Source organism: Accipiter gentilis, chromosome 26 (genome assembly GCF_929443795.1).
Source record: "Accipiter gentilis chromosome 26, bAccGen1.1, whole genome shotgun sequence".
Taxonomy (NCBI): Eukaryota; Metazoa; Chordata; class Aves; order Accipitriformes; family Accipitridae; genus Astur; species Astur gentilis.
In genome coordinates, this window is record NC_064905.1 from 5,380,301 (window position 1) to 5,395,605 (window position 15,305).

Genomic DNA, 15,305 nt, shown 5'->3' on the forward strand with positions numbered 1-15,305 from the left:
TCTATGACGACCCTTGATAATGTCTGTGAGACCTAAATTGCCCTTGTTGTTACAGTTTAGTACCTTGTTTCCAGTCTGCATCTCCTTATCTTCGCCTCCACTATTAAATTTATACGCCAACCATCGGAGGCATTTAAATGTTGACCAAAACACTTTTTTGAAAGCAAACTTCCACATGAAAACCGTTTTTTAACCAGCCTGATAAACATATATGACTCCTCATAGTTCCAAGAGGTTCTCCTTAAAAAAAAAAAAGCTACTCCGCTTCAGTAGCTTAGCTGTTGTCAGGAGCGAGCTGCCCGTTGCAAAACCTGCGTGGCCGCCTCTGCCTTTGGAGCAAACCCTGGTCCGCGGTACGTTGGCTTCTGCAGGAGCTGCTACTGCGGGGCCAGCGCTGACGTTTGTTCCGAGCCAGAGCCTAGGGATATAAACTTGGTAAACCAGGGATCGGCTCTGCTGTGGAGCCCACACAGCGCTGCGTGCAACACCTTCGGTGCCAGTCTGAGGGAGCGTGGCGTGGATCTCGGCCGGCTCCTGGGGCCAGGCCCGGTGGGTACCGCGGCGGGGATGACAGTGCCGGGCTGTGTGTTTGGTGGCTGCCGGCATCCGTGTGCCTGAGCTAATCCCACCGCCTCTTTTAGAGTTTTCTCGCTTTTCCTTCTAGAGTTTTCATCACCTTTGCAGGTGGTGGCAAATACTAGGACGTGGGGCTGAAAATGTGAGATGCTGGAACTGAAACTCTGAATCCAGGCTGGGTCAGCTGCAGGTCCCGCTTGGGGCAGGGGGGGTGTCTCTGCAGCACACACCCTTTGAGTCACAGGCTTCTTGGCAAAGGTCTTTGGTAACTTTCAGGGAGAGCTATTAAACATCTTGTACGGAAGGAATGCTTACATTCAAGTTTCTTGATGAGCAAGCGTTTGTTGGATTGATTGTTTTACTGCAAGCAGTGTGTTTGCCATGGGAGTCACAGCTATAGCCCCAGTTCTAGAGCTTCTCCCTGAAAATATGCATGTCCCTCACCTGTACTTGCAGAGGTCGATCTAGCTCTTCTGGAGCAAGGAAATCCAAACCTGCTTCGATCGCCACGTTACTGATCATCTGTTAGTTTGTGCTGGCTTCTGCGACTCTTTCTCCTAGAAGTGGTGGTTGGTTCCAGGTGGGCTTCACTGGGAGGCTGAACCCACTAAAGTAGTGGACCTGTCTCAGCTTAGTTCTAAGGTTATTTTCAAATATATTTGCTAAGTTTTGTTAGACTATGTTTCATCCAACCTGGACAATACCCCGGGACACCTGCTCGATCCGGGAGCGTTTGCACGGACACTGGGGTTTGGGGCATTCCTGGGCTGATCCTGCTCGTGAGCGTGTATGACCCGAAACCTGAAGTGACTTAAAGAAACGTGTTTAATTTCTCTCAGAGCAGGCTGGCGCAGCTGCTGCAGGACGTGTCGGCGAGCGCGGCGTGTGGTGCTGTTCACGCTCCCGCTGTCAGCAAGTTCTGCGTGACGTGAGTATAAACCGATGGGGCGGCTCTGGAGGAAAGGTTAAGCCTTTGCTTCTTGAAAGGTGAAGCGCTGGCATACAGATTACCTTTCATGAGCAGATGCAATGTTGATGGTAAAGTTAGGTTTCACACTTTGTGGGCTCTCATGTTTAGTACATGCAGTTTAACATAAAAAAACATGTTACGATGCGATCTGACGGCACAATAAGGCTTTTGGTCACTCCTGGCAATATTTGATTAACACATCGCTGGTCTCTAGTCACTTCAGTTGCTGGATCTGTAGGATTTGGAACGGATTTTTCCAGACCAAAAGGTGTCAACAAAATACTAAAAGAAATGTCACACTTAAAAGCCTCCTGCCCTGTCACTGCAGCTCGTAACGATGGAAAGTGGAAAGTGTTGCTGGAGCAAAAAAATTCTGGCACTTTTAGAGAGGCTTCTTAACAGCACTTTCAACAGATAAGAAACTAGACATGTTGAAATAACACTTGTCACTTACATGTTTATTTGAAATATGATTCTAGTTTATAGTATCTTTGCTGATTTCATTTGAATGCCTGTGTTCTCTGAAGAAATACACAACTGCTCTCGTACCGCCCCCCCTACTCCCACGCATACAACAACAGTATTTTACTTGAAGGAATATCTTTTTCAGGCTCTAATAACTTGCTTCTCAGCTCTTCATTCTCTGTCTTCAGAAACATGGTGATCCCCTTGAGCTGTCAATTTTTATCCTGGTATAGGCTTATAAATGTATCACTCTGAGACTATGAAAACTCGAGCTGGGGGGTTTTGGCACAATATTGTCCTTTTTAGAGAATTTCCTGGGAAACCGAGGGCGTCTTATTTTAAAAAGAAATTGAATAAATCATTCCTTCAGCTCTGGACTCTGCTTTCCCTGCTACTTGGCTATGGATAGTCTTTGGGTAAATTGCTGGAAAACATGCCTTCTTTTTTTTAAATGTTATTTTCCCATCCCTATTTTTTAAAAAAGGTGTTGGGTTTTTTTACCAGGTGACTCCCTCGCACCCCCCCCCCAGAGCAGCTCTGCAGGGCACAGCCTCTCCCCAGCGCGTCGCTAGTCGTTCCTCAGCGTGCAGAGTTGCTGGGGTAGGTCTGGTGAGCACTGCATCCGTTCCAGTTTCTGATCTCTGTCTGTAGGTACTCCTGAAAGCCCGCAAAGGCTGAGCGCCTGCAGCGCTGCATTTTCCAGGTTAGCCCCGGCAGCGCACACAGCCCGGTGCTCTTCAGGCCCATAAGCATTCCGTTGAATTCCGATCTGGCCCAGCTGGAGCCCGGCGCTTCTCGCAGCCCCTGCAGCGGTGCCGGCGGCGCTGGGCTGCAGCCGAGCCCGAGGGTGGGCTGGGATGGGGTGAGCGTGGTTTGGAGGTGGGTGAGCTGGTCCAGCCAGGACTAAATGCCCACCGTGCTTGGTACGGCTGTGTTTCTATCACACACAAATGAATTATTTGACCAGTGGTGCCAGTAAAAGCACTTGCGAGCCTGACGTGAGGTGCGTAAATAGGCTGAAAGAGCAGGGGGAGGTGTCACGGATACGTGACGGGCTCTTCTGTAACCCTGGGTGATATGTACCTCTTCTCCCCACAAACCCTGTTGTTGGCAGGGTGATGAAGTGAAACTGCTCAAACAAGTTTTCTTTAATGATTTAGGCTTAATAAAATCTTCTTTAAGCCTCTCAATTGTTTCCGCAAAACCTGCCATTGGTCCTTTTAAGTCATCTGTTGTCACCTTCAGCCCTGGTGCTATTATTAAAGCGGATCTGTGTTCCTTCACCGTAACAGCACCCTGGCCGTAGCTAATGCCTTTCCTTCTAGGGCAGCGGCTCCCGGTTCTCGCCTTCGCACACATCCAGCGGTTCTGGTTAACACCAGGTTAATGCCTCGTGGCGGCAGCCGAAGGAAACGCCTCCAGCTGGTGCTTACATTTAAATATTTGCACTAGCGTGTTCCCACTAGGCTAGCTGAATAGCAAAATATTGAGTTCAGTGCACTCTCACTACTTGATGTTTTTATCGTTTAAGGCTTGAGACAACTTGTAAATGCTTAAAATAGCGTGAAAATCCCTGTGCTGGCACAGACTTGGAGCCTTATTGGAAAGCTGTCTGCTGTTCTCCTGGTGTAGAAGTTTCATATGTTCCACAGAACAATTATGGCAAAGCAAAATTTTAAATAACCAAACCTATATGACAGTTATCATTTAAAAGGAAATCCATAACTTAAGGGTGCCAGAATAACAAGTTGATTGACAAATAAGAATTGATGAGCAACCAGCTGTCCATCATGTGAGAGTACCCTGGCTTCAGTGGGCTTCATTATATGAGCTCCATTGACTTCCACAATTTTTCCACAAAGGTATTAAATGAAACTTTGTGTTTATAAACTACAAATAACTGCACTATTTCCAGGTTCCGTATGTTGGGAACGAACTGTGTAACATAAGCTTTTCCAAGTGAAGGAAGTGGGGAGAAGCGTTATGGGAAGGAGGCGAGCATTTGCTCCTGATGGCAGCTCGGCTGCAGGAGCAACAGCTTGTCCTGGAGCAGGGAGACAAACCTTTGCAAGTTCATCATGCCGGCAGGTCTTTTCACATGGGCGGGCTGAGCCCGCTCCTCATTTTAGCAGCTCTGGCCCTGGGCCGTTTCAGGACTCTGTTTTTTCAGCCGTCGACACTCCAGGCTATGTGCTCCCTAGGGTAAAGCTAACGCAGGTCTGCCCTTCCCCTGCCGCGAAACGTCTCGTCCCTGCAGAGGTACCAGAACTGGGAGGGCTGCGACTGCTGCGGTCGGTAGCTCATTGCTCCCTGAAGGTCTCTCGCCTTTACCATCAGGGAAGCGTGTGTTTGCCTGGGAAGGAATGGGAACGTCAGCCTGGGTGTGACCATTTGCCTGTTTTTGCCCTTTCTGTGACGCTGACCTTAGGTCCCGCAGCTCTCTGCAGGCTCTCTGCTGATGCCCGCCGTCCCACCTGCTTTGGCACACAGGTGACAGCACGTGCTGCCTTGTGTTTTCTGGAGGCAACGAATCCGAAATAGGAGACGCCGACTTGAGCAATCCGGTGGGTGCAGCACCGCAGCCCCCATCCCACCGCGCGGAGGGTCTGTCCGGAGGGTGGTGGGTTGCAGCGCCCGTGGGAGAGCCGGCGGCTGGCTGACCGGGGTCGCACCTGCGGCGCAGGAGGACGTTTATTCATTTCACTGTAATAAGCTTACAACAGGTGACCAAAGCCTTCCTATGGATGTTTCAGACTGATTTAACTAAATGCAATTGCTACTTTAATTCCTCTGTAAAGGCAGTCCTCAGAAGTGACAGCTGACTTGCCCAAGAACACACAACCGCCAATGTATCTGTGTTCGTTCTGTAACACAGTGCTGTTTGTTCCTGCCTTATATAATTAATCCTAAAATCTTGGTTTCCTCTTGAGGAGGAAAGAAGCGACCTCCGTGTTGCTATTTGTAACAGAGGAATATGACTGGGGGTGAGAGAGATACAGGCCGCTTTTACCACCATGGTATTTGTAAATAATGTCATGTTCGACAGATAGCAGGTTTGCTCTTTGCTCTGGGCGTGAACATTAACTAGGGTTATCTGATCTAGTTACAACCTCCCTCTGCTAGTGAAACCTCTCCCTTGGCATGGTCTGCTTTGGGAAATGACAGCTTTAGCTGTTAGACTAGAGATGGGAGGGAAATCTCTTACATTGGTATCTAGCAGTTGAGGTGGCCAAATTTTGCATATAAGGAAAAATCAGACATCCTTCTTACTCGAGACTTTCGGCATGTTTTGATGCCGATGCCCAGCCCTGCCGCTCAGTGCCTGCCCGCTGCAGACAGACGCAGGACATTTCTTGGCTCTCTCTGACAGCGTGCCTTGAGTGCTGTAAGAGGCCTTTGGCTAAATCATAAGCCACTTATCTTCAAACTTTATATTTGTTATTTAACTGTGAAGAAATACTCCTCCGTGCTGGCTAATAAAGCTGTCTCTTTGGGCAAAAGAATGACTCAGGTTTAACCTTAGCTCTTAAATCATTAATTATCTTTTTTAACAGTCATGCACATGCTCACACACCCCTTTAAATATTTCTGAGAGAGAGTGGCAGTATCCAAACACATGGTTACCAGCTGCAGCCAGCTCAAGCTAAAACATCACACCCGCGGTCTCATTCGGGTGCAGATGAAATCCAGATGCACAAATGCTCAAGTTCTCCACAAGGGAGATGCTAAATGGTATATAAAAATAACTGTATCTTGGCCTTTAATACTATGGACAGGTTCAGATTATTTTTGCAGCAACTCTAATGATTAGTTGTTGGCTTTATTTTTTTTGCTCAAATATGTTGTTTTACCTTTCTGGGTAATTTAAAAATGCCAGCGTTACCTGAATGCATCTGCTGAGTGAGGATGTTTGCTTCATCTCGAAATGGCCTGATGTTTCGGGAAATGTTTCAGCCCTTACAGGAGTCCCAAGGTGGAGTTGTGAATGTGAGAAGCTTCTCGGAATGTGGAGCAACTTTGCTGCTTTTTCCTAGCCAGAGCTTTACTTTTAGCGTGCCTCATGTTTAAGGGTCGTGCCTGGGAGACAACGGGAGGTACTTCAGTTCCTTTGTGTGAATAGCCTGACTGTTTGTTCTTGATTTTTTGGCTTTGTGAATCAGATTTTCTTCTTTACAGCTGCGATATCTCCATGAAATTGTAGGTGACTGCCACAGGCTCATTAGGCATCAAGTTAGAAATGACACGAAGCGAGCCAAGTTTGCGCAGTATGCCGGGAGCACGCCAGCGCTGCTGTGGCTGGGATTGCTTAGCGGCACCAAACCCGAAGGTCGTTCTGCGCTCTCGGGAGGACCGCATGCTGTCCCCACGCAGGGAGGTGTCTGCCCTCCGCGGGGGCCGTGCGAGCGGCTCGCCGCCCTCGGTGCGGGCAGCAGCCACGGCCAGCGCCTGCCGGCTGCCCGGTGCTGCCCGCGGCACTGCCCGCACCGGAGGGGCCGCACAGGGCTGCCGCCGGCGGTTCGCGGCACGTTATGGGTCTGGGAGAAAAGCTGCTGTGGGGAGGAGGCACGTTGGCGATGACCAGTGTTCCTCTGGTGGCTTCTTCCTGCCCTTTTAAAACTCGCGTGGCCTTTTCTCTTCGGCAGAAGGAAAACCACCCTTCCCCGGGGTCAGGCTTGAAGCAGAGCTCTGCAGGTGGGACAAAATGCATCTAGCAGCTTTTTAATATTAAAGACCTCCGGGTTCAGTTAGAAGCATAACTACAGTGGGAGGTGACATTAAATGTATCAAGCAAACCGAAATGAACATCATTCTATTACTTCGCTGTCTCTGTCCCAGCTGCTCGTGATGCTTTTTTCCTTCCTCTGAGCAGCAGCCGTGTCTAAGGGCTGTGTGATGCCCCCAGCTGCTGTGGGTCCGGTGGCCCTCGCAGGACTCAGGGTGTCTCTGTGTCCCCCCACGCAGCTCACCAGGCACCGGGACAGAAACCGGCCTCTTGCACAAGTTGCGATACGTGCGTCTGCCTTCACTCTTCAGGTGGCTGCTTACGTCGGTCAGTTTTAAACCTAAATGGCTTCATCGCGTTCAGTCTCATCTTCGTGGAAGAGTAACCCCTGTAATGCATCCTGAACGCGGCCAGGGAGGTGTCTGCAAACTGTCCTGGGCAGGATGAGCTCGCCGCTCCAAGCATTTCCCTGCCAGGGCGGAGTGGGGAACGGCTACTTGCGTAGCCCAGATACCCCTGCGATTATATCTGGGGATTGCATTGGTCCAAAACCGAAAAACTTTTTGAAATGGAAGCACACACCGAGTGCTTTCTCTTCATCAGGATACTAACTTCAAGTATCTTAGAAATAGAGGCCAAAAAGCCAGCCACGCGTATAAGCTTGTTGTATCAAATGCGCTACATGCGGCTGAGAACTACCCGGTCTGCTCTGCAGGCCTGAAGCACGTGGCGGCTCTGAGGAGAGGATGCTTAATGCTGCAGTTCACAGCCTCAGAGCAGCCGTTGTGCCTGTCACCAGCTGCGTCTCAGTCCTTGGATCTCCTTCCCCTAAGGGACATTAATTAAGTTGTCTTAATCAGGACGCATGTTTGCAGCATCAGTCCACAACATAAGGAACCAGATTTAAAGACTCCCGTGGTGCTCTCAGCCCCCCCCGGATGCAGTTGTGTGCTCGGTGAGGAGCATCCAGCTGTGGGGGTTTGGTGATTTATCAGCTGAGGTATAGACGAGCGCGCGTGTTGGCGATGCGTGTGCTGGAGCAGCCCGGTAAGTGTTGCCGTGCGCTGAACTCCCTTCAACAAATACCATCAAAACTCATTCCGGTGAGATATCAGACCCAAACCTGCTGCCAGAAATAGAAATGGTGGATGTGTGAAGCCTGTCCAGCAGTTATTCATAGTCACCTTCCATTCAGGATATCTCCCCATTAATTGCTTTGCTTTTCCAGGACTGACTTTGCCGAGGAGCTCCGTCAGTGCTGAGCTACGTGTCAGGTATTTGCTTTTTGTACGTACACTGTGGCTTCCATTGTAAATCTGTTCAATTCTCACGTTCCAAATGGGGAGGAAACCTAAATTTAATGATTGGGTGTGCCTCTACTTCTCTTAGCATGCTCTTATTAAGAACATACTTATGTGGGTGCTATTTCCAGGCATGTAACTGAACGGGTATGTGGCACAGGATTTTTGTACATCCCTGTCGCTGCTTAGAGAGTGGATAACGCAGGATAGAAGTGCCTTTGGAGCAGCGTTTCTCTGAGGATGTTCCTCAGGTAACTGACTAATCTGAGTCCTGGAGACCTCTTTTGTTTGAATGGTCTCCGCACAAAACCTTTGCTCAGGTTAATCCCATAACACAGGAGAAACATCCCATTCCGCTTCTAGACCAGGCTGCTCTCTTCAAAATAAATATTAAAAAAAAAACCCCAAACCCAACAAAAAACATCCCCAAAACCTGCAGACTAGTGAAGGAGACGGCAGGCACGCGACCTACCGCACAGGTACTGTAAATCAGCAAGCCCCGAAGGGAGGAGGAAGGTGTTACTTACACAGACGGTTAACGCAGCGCAGTTGGGAATGCACCGGTACGGCGCTCCCAGAGATGTGCGTAGCCTCGCTCTTTATTTATTACCCCTCGTGGTAGGGAACGGCTGTGTTTATACGAGGTGGGAGCCGAGCCTCAGCGCTGGGCCGAGCTCCGTGGCGGGACCCCGGCGGGATGTTCACCAACTACCTGCAGACTTCTCCTGGGCAGAAACTTTGCCGGTCCAACTGAAGAGGCAAAAGCTGGGAGAATGGCTTTGCTGCGGTCCTAACGCGCTGCAGTTTCTCTCCGAGACGCTGAGTGGGTCGGGGTGAGGATGGAGGTGCCGGGGAAGCCCCCCCTGAGGCGATGCCTCAGCCACCACCCCAGGGGCTCCGCCAGCAAGGCATGGGACGGCTTCTGGAAGAGCACAAGGGAAAAACGCCTCGCAGGTCAGTCCAAAGGCGTATTTAATCCCGCGCCGGTGTGAACTGAGCATCAGGGCTACGGCCTTGATCGAGGAACGAAAATACCTCTGCTTTTTTGGCAAGCGTGCTCCTTTTAATGTGGCTGCACTGTGTGTCGTGCTGGTGTGTCGCACCTGAGTACTTGCCTTTGCCTGGGCTGCTTTTTTCGCTTGTGGGACCAAGTGGGTTTTTTGAACTGCTGGTTTCTATATAGAGCTGCAAATTTGCAGATTTATCTATAATTTGATTTCTAGCTCTCAATAGCTCTACTTGTTTGTTGGCTGGAGTTTTGTAGACATTTTAAATTATGACAGCGTCGGTCCAGTTGGGCACTGTGACTGAAGGCGCAGTGCCTGACAGCCTCTTCTCAAGGCGCACGAGTAATGCTTAGAGCTGTGTGATCACAAGCAGTTGTGAGGACAAGCCCAGAAATAAGCCTGAAGGAGTAAAGGAAGAAATATTCCCTTAGATACCAGCTTTGGGGTAATGATGCATAAAGAGCTCAGGAGAATATAGCAAAAAATTCATGTTCTGAGAAACTAGTTAGTGCACAGACTATAACATGCTGCTGGCCTGTTGCTTGGGGGGGAAATGTAAGCTTTGCATGGCAGGATGAAATCTGTGCTTATGAAATGCATGCTAAATAAAACCTCCTTCCAGAGCAGCATTGTTGCTGGAAGGAGCTTTGGGGGCTTTAAACCTGGTATACTGTGGTAAAAATACATACGCTGTTGGGAGCAGCGAGGAATACTTGGTGGGTGAATACAAGGAGTTTCTTCCAGGGCTTTGATTTCAGATCTGGCAGATTTTCAGAGTGAAGTCAATACAGAAGTTCTGGATAAACCCAGGTGTGATGGAGCTAAACTTTTCCAGAGTATCTCTGAGTGCACATAGTACTGTCATGTCCTGTTAAGAACTATTGCAGGGAGCGCAGCACTGGAAGGCAGTGCTGAGGTTATTTTTAGGGTGAACTCCAAAGCTTTTAGTGGACAGGTGGTAAAAGAAAAAATCCATTACTCAGCTTTTGCCTGTACTGACTGCAGTAGGAGCTAATTTGATTGAAGGCTGAATAGGGAACTCCTGTTCCAGTTCATATTTTCTTCCTTCTGCCATTTGTTGCCGTTCTGCTCTTGGGTGTTGCTGATGTTCAAAAGGACGCTAATGAACAACTTCGGCAAAAATAGGAGAGTAGGTAGTGGGGAGTAGCTTGAGTTAAACAAGTGAAACATGAAAACTCCAATTTGATCCTTTCAGTCTGGAAACCTGTGTCTGTCAGAGCAATACCGAGGTTAAGGACAGACATCCCGAGGACCCGTGTGAAGGCAGAGCAAAGATCTGACCGGGCTTGTTCTGTTGGTACTCCGCATCGGATATTACGCTGTTGGGGCCATGAGGCTAAACCGAAGCCTGGGGCAAGCCAGCCCCTAGCATGTGGGGAAGGTCAGCTTTCAACTTTAGATCTCAGCTGCCCAACTGTTCTGCATTTTTGCACAAATTCTGAGGCTGCTCTGATCATACCATGAGGAGTTTAGATCAAGAACTAACCTTTGTTACTCCAAGGTCCCTGGATTTTGCACCGTTTAATGCCTGCCGGAGCTGTGCTGCAGCCCTGCTTGGTCAGCACTGCCGGGAAGCGGGCAAGTCCTAGGAGGATCAGGCAGGTGGGTTTGGTGCCAAGTATTACCTGGGAACATGCGTGGTTACACCCCCTGAGAGGCTTGTCTAGTGCCTGTGCTTTGCAGGAAGGTTTCTGGTATACTGCATAGTGAAAGCATATGAAACAGCCACTTGCAACTGTTAGACAAAAAATTTATATTATGTTTTCTTTGGCTGGAACCGAGAACTTCTTGATCTTGACAGATGCAAATGCACGGCAGAAATGCTCAAAAATGATTTGTTTCCCTGGCTAAATCCAGATTTTTACGTTCATGTTGTCTTGTCCTTAAAAACAGATAAATAAATAACACCAGATTGTTCTTACTGACTATAACATTGACTTGTCTTTAAAAAATTAAAACAACAACACTAGATTGGTCCAAGAGGGTGTCTGGAATCTGAGAGCCTGACCCCACCTTCAGGGGGCTGACCCTCCAAGTTTCCCATTTCACTTCTTAACATCAGCACCTCTGGTATCTCCTTGTTGTTTCTTGAAGTGTAATTGGTATCTAAAAGCCAAAGCATAACTGGAAAGCTCTTAAGAATGACTGCCACAAAGCCCATTTTCTAAAGGTTTCTTGTCATCTTCTTCTTCTCCCTGATGTTATTGGAAGTCTGGAGCTGGCGTGGTTGGGGCAATGCGGGATTCAGGGGTGGCTGCTGCTCAGGGAATCTGCCGGAGTTGACAAAGCTGAGGGTCAGTTCTGGGCTCCTCTTGATTTTTCGTGTTTACAGGAAGATGTGAACTTGAACCTGCACGGTTTTTGAGGAAGCCTTTGTAGGACGCCAGAAATAACAGCTCGATCTGTCCAGCTACCCATCCACAAGCCTTACTCTCCGACCTCCCAGGCTGGGCGTTAGCAAGAGCGACCGCGCTCGGAGCGGAGCCCTGGGCAGCCGGCCCACGTGCGGGGCCGACGGCAGCCCGGGGACAGCGGGCTCCGGGACTGCGCCGGGACCCTGCGCTGCGTACCACGGCGGCAACGCTGCGCTCGCAAACAAAGTGCCCGTGGTGGTCCTCTTCTGTGACGCATGGTCCCGGTCCCCAGCAGGGAGCTGGCAGCATGCCAGGCAGGACAAGAGTAATAAATGCTCTAGTTACTGAAAAATGGCTTTCTAGGTTATTTTTTTTAGAAGTTCGGTGGGTTGCGCAGAGCTCTTTCCACCTGTGGCTTGCATTCAGCTTGCAGAGACAGGAGATTTTGTAGCACCTGGCAACCTGCCGTTCTTTTGCCAGCCGTGCATCCCTCTCTCTGGCCCCGAGACTGTGTTCAAAGTAAGTCGAAGCAGCAACCACTAAACTGAGATTTTTTTTTCCCTTGAGCCTAAAGGCACTTCACGCTTTATAAGAAGACCTTTCAGAGGTGCCAAGGGGCTTAACTGTTATTGGAAACATCCCTGTTCCTCTTTCAAAACAAGCAGCAAGTTATTCTTTGGGCTGAACTTAAGTTTTAGTTTGGAAGTGTACTGATGCTGCGAGTGAGGTGCCATGTGCTCCTCCTGTAGGGTGGAGGCAAAGAGGCTGTCAGATTAACTGGGGACTTTCAGTGGAGGAATAAGACACTGGAAATTGTATTTGCGTGCAAGATCGATGATTCAGGGGCTGCTGAGGTCCTCAAGCCGATTTGAAAATCCTAGCTTTAATTTGTGTGGGCTGGTCATGACTCTGGCATTAGAGCAGCAAGGCGTTTGAGCTGGACTGAACGGGAGCACCAAACCATCGTCACTGCTCGCAGTTGTGGAGCCCGTCACTCCAGGCTAGTGTTACAGTCCATTGGAAGCGGCGAGGAGTTTATCACGTGTACATACAAGATGTGTTGGTCAGTAGGAGTATCGAGCATGACTGTTACCGAGAGCAGAAGTAACACAAATTCTGCCAGATGGATGGTCTCTTTCTTCTCCAAAACAATAGCCAGAACTTAAATTGCAACACTTCCAGACAGTACGACCAAGGTTGAGCACGATTAAGAAGCCTTTTAAGGAGCTCAGAGTTGGGGCATTTGCTGTTTCTCAGGGAGGTTTGTGTTATCCCTTCTGTCCTCGGGTGGTGGAAAGGCACAAACTCCCACTTCTGGTCCCCGAGCATATCACAACGGTCAGCCTTCAGGACTAAAGTTTATTGCAATTCTGGGTTTCTCAGAAAAAAGTTGCAAAATAGATATTGAGAGAAATGGCATATCAAAATATTTTTTACTTTAGAAAATATCACTTCAACAAATAGAGACTCTTTCAATAGTTTCCTATGAAAAAGTGCATACCTCTGATTGAACTCAGCCTATCCCTTCCCAGGGTAACACAATTTAGGTAGTACTTAAAAACCCAAGCTATAGCTATCTCAAAAACCCATAGAGATCATCTCTTATTCCAAATACAACCTAATGGGCTTTTGGCAATCTGGACCTCTGCTCTTTAAGGTATTTTAATGCTATTGGGCCTTTGACGACAGCAGTTCTGGCAATTCCTTTGGCCAAAGCTGTTCCCCGCTGCTGTTTGCGCGTGCCCCAGAAGCACGGGCCTTCACCCCGAGGGCTGTGCTGGTAAGCATGCTGTTGTTGGTGATAGGGCTTAGAGCTGAAGTTTCAGTAGATATTAAATATGATCTGTTATTTATCAGAGGAGAACAATTATTTTTAATACAGTGCGTTTGATAGACTTACATTACAGAAAGATGGGGGAAAATTAGGCATGACAAACTGCTTGCTTTGTCAAAGTAATTCTTCATACTCTAATTGTATTGTTTTCTGTACAAAACTAGAGGCATTATAAGTTATTGTGACCGAGTTCAATCATGCCTGAGATATCGTTAGTTCTTCTACTTAATGGTGTTAAAACCAAAGCTTAACACCAAGAAAGCAACCATATTCAGTAGAGCAAAAGATACATTTTCTTCTGCCTAATATTATTGCATCTATTCTCTAAAAACAATGTTGTGATAAGTCTTTCCAATGAAGAAATTAGCATACTCTTCAGTGCACTTGTATTTCTGAGTCAATGCAGAGGAGAAGAAGAAAATAAAGCCCCAAGAATGGTATATCAGACCTGCTCTTCGCTGGGTCCCTGGACAGGGAGCTGTGCAAGCCCTTCCCAGTGGCTGCATCCCCCAGCACCCGTGGGGGTCCCCCAGCAAGAGTGAGAATCCAGAGGGATTCCAAGCGCTGCAGTCACTCGGTGCACTGACTGACACCTCGTTCAGAGCCACCTTTCGTCCTGGCATCCCGCCGCTGCACCTTGAGGTCTGGGCTGCATTTGGAAAGGAAAGAAACTCTTGCAGTGAACCGCACTGTCAACTATTTGTTTCTATTTTGGGACCATAATAGAAACCACACCGAGAGCTTTCGCGGGGGAAACAAGCCAGAGCCTTTTGAAACAAATCACTTCATGCCAGTCCAACTGCTGCATACTACGAAGGGCTGGGAAGTAAAGATTTAGCAGCCTGTTTGGGGCCGGCTCCTCTCTTTTTGCCTGGATGGCAGGTTGTGCTCTGTGCCCGGGGTCTCCCAGGCAGCTCCCCCGGGGCTCACAGGAGCAGAGGGACCAAGACACCTGTCTGCCACGCTGGAAAGGGGCTATGGAGAGGGGCCAGGTGCACCCCTTGTCTCTCCTCCCCTGGTCTGTCGGGGGCTTTTTCCAGAACGCCAGTTGCCTCAACCATTATTTTGCAGTGTTGTCACAAGCACCCAGGGAGACAGCGGTCCCTCCCCTCCTGCCCAACGACCAGCAAAGCCGTACGTAATCCAGAAAAAATGAAGCATGCCGTAGCCCGTGCTACATCCCTGCCCACTGCTGGCTGGTGACCGGGAGGCAGCACTGGCTGGAGGGGAGGGCTCCCTCCGGTTTGTGCCCTGCTGCCTCCCTTTCCTGCAGCCGTACCTGGCCCAGACCTGTCCCCCAGTTGCTTTGTCTTCAAGGGAGGTCACCGCAGGCTTTCGGTTTACATTGTGACCTGGTGCTCTCTTCTCATGCCTCGTCTGTACAAAACAGAGCGGGTAAGAACGGTGTTTTTCGCTGTGCCGGCAGCTCGGTAGGCAGCACGTTGCTGAAGAGCCCTAATGTGGAGTCCTGAAGGTGCCCGGTGGGAGCAGCAGGGAGGTGAGACCTGGCCTGGGCTGGAGATGCCCGGGGGGGCCGCAGGAGGCAGCCAGCCATAGCCGGGAAGGGGACAAGGCTGTCCCCCTGCTCAGCCAGGTCACTGCCCCCCTACCACCAGCGCAGAGCTCTGCCGTGGGCGGCTGAGCAAGCGGGGAGAGACGCTCCCCCCGGGCTGAGCCCATGCTGCTCCTGCTCGCCTCAGCGCTGCACCAAGCACCTGTGACCTGCTCAGCTCTCCCTGCAAAAGCATTAGGGCCAAGCCCCCCAAACGTATTTTTTTTTTAGGGAATCTAGCATGATTTGGCCCCATACGGGTTGAGATTTCCCCCCCTTTCTAGTCTTGCAGTCACTGCCAGAGACTTGCGTTGGCTCAAGCCTCCTTCCGAGATATCCTTTCCCCACCCATACGTACCGGCCGCCCATAGCCCGGCCCCTGCTGGGCTCGTGTCTGAGCACACAGCCCCGCTCTGAGATGAAACATCTTGTGGTGACTCGTTTTGACCAGGGTGACCTTCCAGAACAGACAGTTGCATGCGAGTTACGCTGGGCTGTGAGA